The sequence below is a fragment of the Pristis pectinata genome, chromosome 8, assembly GCF_009764475.1.
Source record: "Pristis pectinata isolate sPriPec2 chromosome 8, sPriPec2.1.pri, whole genome shotgun sequence".
Classification (NCBI taxonomy): Eukaryota; Metazoa; Chordata; class Chondrichthyes; order Rhinopristiformes; family Pristidae; genus Pristis; species Pristis pectinata.
The window spans coordinates 1,726,110-1,732,109 of record NC_067412.1 but is presented as its reverse complement, the minus strand read 5'-3'; positions in this window follow the sequence as shown (position 1 = coordinate 1,732,109).

Below are 6,000 nucleotides of genomic sequence, written 5' to 3'. Positions count from 1 at the left end.
AGCCACAGGGGTGCTCTGCTCTCTCTGCCTGCTCCCCTTCCCTCTCCTGACAGTTACCCAGTTACTCTCCTCCTGTCTTATCGGTGTGTCTATCTTCCGATAACTCTTATCTATCTCTGCCTCCGCCTCCCGAATGATCCGTAGTTCATCCAGCTGCTGCTCCAATTCCCTAACTCGGTCTGCTAGGAGCCGCAGCTGGACGCACCTTTTGCAGGTGTGGTCATCAGGGACAACTGTGCTGACCCTGACCTCCCACATACCGCATACGGAGCACATCACTGCTCTAATTGTCTCCCCCATATCCTGCTCCCAGATTTGTTACAACAAATCAAGATAAAAAGTACCCACCAGACCTTACCTTATGGCTAATATATACCAAGACTACCTTATATACCAAGACTTTTGACAAGGTCCCACGTGACACGGGGTCCAAGGGTGAGGAGCGAATTGGTAAACATTTTAGTTCAGTAGTAGGAAGAAAAGAATAATGGTCCAGATGAAGGGTCTTGAACAGAAACGTCGACTGTCCATCTCCCTCCACAGATGCTGCCTGACCTGCTGAGTTCCTCCAGTGCTTTGTGTTTTGCTTCAGATTCCAGCATCTGTAGTCTCCTGTGTCTCCATAGAATAATGGTGGATGGATGTTTCTGTGAGCTGGAAGGGGGATTCCACAGGGCTCGATACACTGTCTCTGTGGTTTATAGTATATACCACAACCATCATATGGGGGCAGGAGAAGAGAGAATGTCTGGGATGGGAAATCTGGCAGAGATACGATTGGCTAAATGGTCTTCAGTGTTTGTCTGCTGTGATTCTGTGATTTGAACAGTGTTTACAGGTTACCTTGTCAGATAATACAGACACACTTGTCAACATTCAAGGTTGGAGAGGCAGGTGAAGAGAAAGGGGAGCAGGGAGACGTCATTACACTTGCTCGATGGAAAGGTCTGACTGGACCAAATGGCTGGTTTCTGTATAAAACTCAACGCATTTCTAACTGAAGTGAGATACTGACTTACCCAATAATCAAACTTACGAACACTGACCTCCATTAAAAGTCAGAACTGAAGACCCCTGATCTCAGCGAGTTCACTGTGACACTGGAATCGCTCGGCAGGTCAGGCAGCATCTGTGGAGAGAGAAACAGTTATCTTTCAGGTTGAAGACCTTTCAGTAGGACTGGTGGAACTCTGGCATCCACCATGAGACTGTGTGGAGGTAAATAAGTCTTTGCTGCGGATAATGGATCCCGGAGTTCCTTGGAAAAGCTGCCTCAAGGAGCAACAATTTATGTGCATTATTGGTTTGAATAACATGTCATTTTCTTCAAACAATCCAAATGTTTTGTTTTAAATAGAGAGGGAACAGCTGGAAACTGCTGGCTTCCTTGACACTGGTTTTACATCTTTCAAAGACATTGGCTCAGCCTCAGCCTATCGACTAAAGTCCCCCTTCTGCTGTGAGTAACTCCAGATTTGACTGATTGTCTAATCTTCCTGGTGGAGTGTGATGACCCTCACCAGGTAACGTGGTTAGTTTAGCAGCCTTGTTTACCAATGGCTCAGGCGTGTTTCTGGTTAAACCAGTCCTGGGCTTCACTGTTAACCACAAAAGCCCTGGCTGTCCTTTCACCACAGAGAACCGAGCAGGGCGAAAAGGGGAAGTGGGCACCCACAGAGCGGCACTGGAACTCAGGGCAGAAGCTAGGAGTGTAGGAAAGGGGTTAGAAGGCTTCTTCTAATGCGAGGCTTCTAGCTATAGGATTGCAATGGGTGCAATTCCTCAGCACATCTGTTGCTAGACCTTTGTTGACTCCAGTGTACCCTGACTGACCACTCTCGTTCTATTCTCTGTAAACCTGAGGCCTTTGAACTTTGATTTCCAACTCATTCAATCCCAATCCCACTCCCTTGTTTACTAATTGGATCCCAGTTAAGCGACTGCTTGGTATTAAAATTATGATCTATGTTTTTAAGTCGCTTGAGGGTCCCATCCCTTCCAATGTCTGGAACATCCTCCAGCCTAAAGTCTTCAGGGATATCTGCGCCTGGCAAAGATCAGGCACATCCGGCCTCTGCCCAAAGCTCCGGAACTCTCTCTGTAAACCCCTCCATCTTTCTCTTCCTTTAGGATGCTGTTTAAAACCCACATCTTCAGTTTGAACACCTGCCCAATACCTGTTTGTGGCCAGTAAGGTCGGCAATGGTGTTGCCCACTGAAGTAGTGTAGAAATGGAAGCTGTCCTGTGGATAGAGGGACTTGCATGGGGTTCAGATCTGTCACCTTCCAGAGAAGCACCAGAGTGCATCCTTAATGTGATGGTACAAACGTGTAGCTGTCCACAAACACACACTGTAGATTTGGTTTGGACGATAGTGTGTATTGCTGAGGATCTGTGGCAGAGCAACTCTTCCTTCCCCCACTGTGTGCAGAACTCATGTGGAGAATGGGTAAACTGGTAAATTGGTTTATTATTGTCACATGTACTGAGGTACAGTGAAAAACGTCTTGCATACTGTCCATACAGATCAATTCATCACATTGGTGCATTGAGGTGGCACAAGGTAAAACAATAACAAAATGCAGAATAAAGTGTCACAGTTACAGAGAAAGTGCAGTGCAGGCAGACAATAAGGTGCAAGGCCATAACAAGATAGGTTGTGAGGTCAAGAGTCCATCTTATCGAGCTAGGGAACCGTTCAATGGTCTTATATCAGTGGGACAGAAGCTGTTCTTGAGCCTGGTGGTATGTGCTTTCAGGCTTTTGTATCTTCTGCCCTTGGGGGGGGGGGGGAAGAAGAAGAGAGAATGTCCGGGGTGGGAGGGGTCTTTGATTATGCCGGCTGCTTTCCCGAGGCAGTGAGAAGTGTAGACAGAGTCCATGGAGGGGAGGCTGGTTTCCCTGAGGTTCCGGGTGCAGGTTGGACATCTGGTGCCCATAGCAGGACAGACTGAGCACATCACTTGCTCTGGCCGGGGGGGCCTCGGATCCCAACAACAGCTTCCAGTGTGTGCAGCAAATAATCTGCTGAAAAGCCGACAATTCCTTCCCCCCACAGATGCTGCTCGACATGCTAAGTTCCTCCAGCAGATGGTTTGTTGCTCCAGAATCCAGCGGCTGCTGTCTCTGATGTGCAGCCAGTAACCATAAGCAGCAGACTCGATCAATAGTTAACCATCAGTTAATCGTCAGAATATAGATAACTGCTCTTGGTGTCAAACTGCAAACTTGTACCAAAGACAGAGAGTGTGGAAACATTCAGCAGGTTAGGCAGCATCTGTGGAGACTGGAACAGAGTCCACATTTCGGGACATTTCATCACAACTGCACATTCCCAGCATCTGTATTCTTCTGATTTTGTGTTGCAACCTTGTACATTTTAAATAGTATTGTTGCAGTGAATTGCCTCTGCTTTCAGTAAAGCAGTTTATTTTTAATCTCACCATATCCTGTTAGTATCACCATAAATAACAAACAATTACGGTCTGTTGGGTGCATGTTACACACTGTAATTATCAACTCATAGTCCCCTACCACACACCGCCCAGCAGGATCAGAACCAGTTCTGTGCTCAGCTGATGCTTGGCTCATTTCATTCAGTTTTCCTGTGGCCTTGTCTGTCTCAGGGGCAGTTTATCAAGTCAAGTTGAGTATATTGTCATATGCACAAGAACATGTGTGCACGGGTGCAATGAAAAACTTACTAGCAGCAGCATCACAGGCACATAGCATCAGATAAGCAGCATTCACAAGCAGACATAAATTAAACATAAATTCTGCACAAATTTTACAAGAAAGAACACAATTAGAACAAAAAAAAATCAAAGCCCATTTTAGTGCAAAGTGATCAAAGTGGTCACAGTGTTGCTAAACTGTAGAGATTAGGGTTGTGCTGGTTGGTTCAAGAACCGAATGGTGGAAGGGAAGTAGCTGTTCCTGAACCTGGCAGTGTGGAACCTCAGGCTTTCAGGGTTATCTACAAACTTATCCAACTTTTCTGAGTGCCCGGCATTAACAGGTTATAGCACACCTAATATTTGTGAGAGTTTTCCTCTGATTGGCAGTTAACATTTCTCAGATGGTCCTCTACATTGTTTGACCGTGTGAGTAAGATGGACATCAGTGCAGGGAGTAACGAGGATTGGGTTGGTTTGGGGTTGTACATACAGCAAGGTAACACCAGAGGGCCCATGGAGCCCAGTGCTGTGGCCAGTGTTCCCAGCCTGGGCTCTGGCTGCTGAGCACCAGCTTCAGAGTCCTGGTGACCTGCTGCAGGGACCCTGCTGATACTGGGTCCTCCCTTCTCCCAGCCTCTGCTCTGCTGGGGCCTGGCTGTTCTCCCGTTCCACTCCATCACTGGGGTATTTAAGGAGGTAAAAACTTAAAGATCAGGGAATTGAGGGCATTGGGGAACTGGTGAGAGGAGATGAGACTTGGGGCAGATCAGCCATGATCATATTGTAGCCGAGTGGGCTACACCTGCCCTCGTTTGTTGATGTTCTCCCATTTTCAGTGTGGTGGCAACGTTGGCCGATCAGCCTGAGCCTCATTCATGGGAAATTCTTGCCAGGGCAGGGAGACTGGAGCTCACTCCAAATGTGGGATCCCAGGGACATCAGTGCACTGGGCCACGGGCAACACACTCCGGTGCTGGTGCTGTTCTGATGCTGAGGGAGCAGGAGGGGATGTCTGGTTCACTGGGGAGGGGGTCACCAGTATTGGGGAGGGGAGGGGGGGTCACTGCAGTGTTGGGAGAGGGAAGGATGGGGTGGGGGTCTACAGCGTTGGGGAAGGGGGTCACTGTAATGTTAGGGAGGGGGAAGAGGTGGGGGACTGCATCGTTGGGGAGGGGTCACTGTAATTGGGGAGGGGAAGGGGGTCACTGCAGTGTTGGGGAGGGAAAGAGGGTGCGGAGGGGTTGACCAGTGTTGGGGAGGGGGGTCACCAGTACTGGGGAGGGGTCACTGCAGTGTTGGGGAGGGGAAGAGGGTGCGGAGGGGTTGACCAGTGTTGGGGAGGGGGGTCACCAGTACTGGGGAGGGGTTACTGCAGTTGGGGAGGGGAAGGGGGTGGGGGAGGGGGTGACTGCAGTGTTGGGAAGGGGCCCTGTGTACATCAGGACTCCCCAGGGTCCTGCCATCCTACACTTGCCTGCCCTCCCCAAGTGCATCACTTCCCACTTTGGGATTAAGTCCCATCTGCTGCAGCTGTGCCCAATGTCCCGGGTCACCCCGACCATCCTGTGGCCTTAGACATCCCTCTTCAGCATTGTCACACCTCCAGGTACGTGTGTCACCTGTTGTGTTAGGGACGGTTAAACATTGTGGCCATGTCCACGACGTCAGTGTTGGGAACAGCTCATTTACAGAGGCTGTGGCCATCAGATTTCACGCACACGGACTGGTATCTCAGCAAATTTCTTTTCTCTGGGTCTAACGTGTCCCCAGACATCATTCCCATTCATCAGCACCCTCTTCTTTTCTCTTTTCTAGCAATCTTCAGTTCAACAATCGAATTTATAATTAATTCCACAAGACCTGCTCTCTAAATGGCTATCTAAACAAAACCCTTCTTGAAAACCAAGTGAATATCCCTCCAACTACATCACGGCCTTGAATACCACTGAAACACTGGGCGATCAGGGGCTCCTTCCATGTCAGTGCCCACTAGCAGTTTAAGGTTTGTTCTCTCACACTAGTAAATGGAACACGGATATCTTCCCTCAGTATTTTACAGCTAACAAGGTCATATTCCCAACAACTGATCATTTCAAAGCTGTACTGTCATAGAATTTTTTGGTAGGTCTTTTCAGGTTAACAGATACAACCATTTCATCTCAACAGATGAAACCGATTCAATATGCTGGGGGACTGAAGTTTTCTCGTAGGAAGAATATCAAATATCCTTTCAATTAATCCTTAATTTTTTTTCCCCAAGATCTACCTGTTGTTTGACTTTCAGCTGTGTTCTCTCATTCATAACAATTCTCTTGTGTGCCT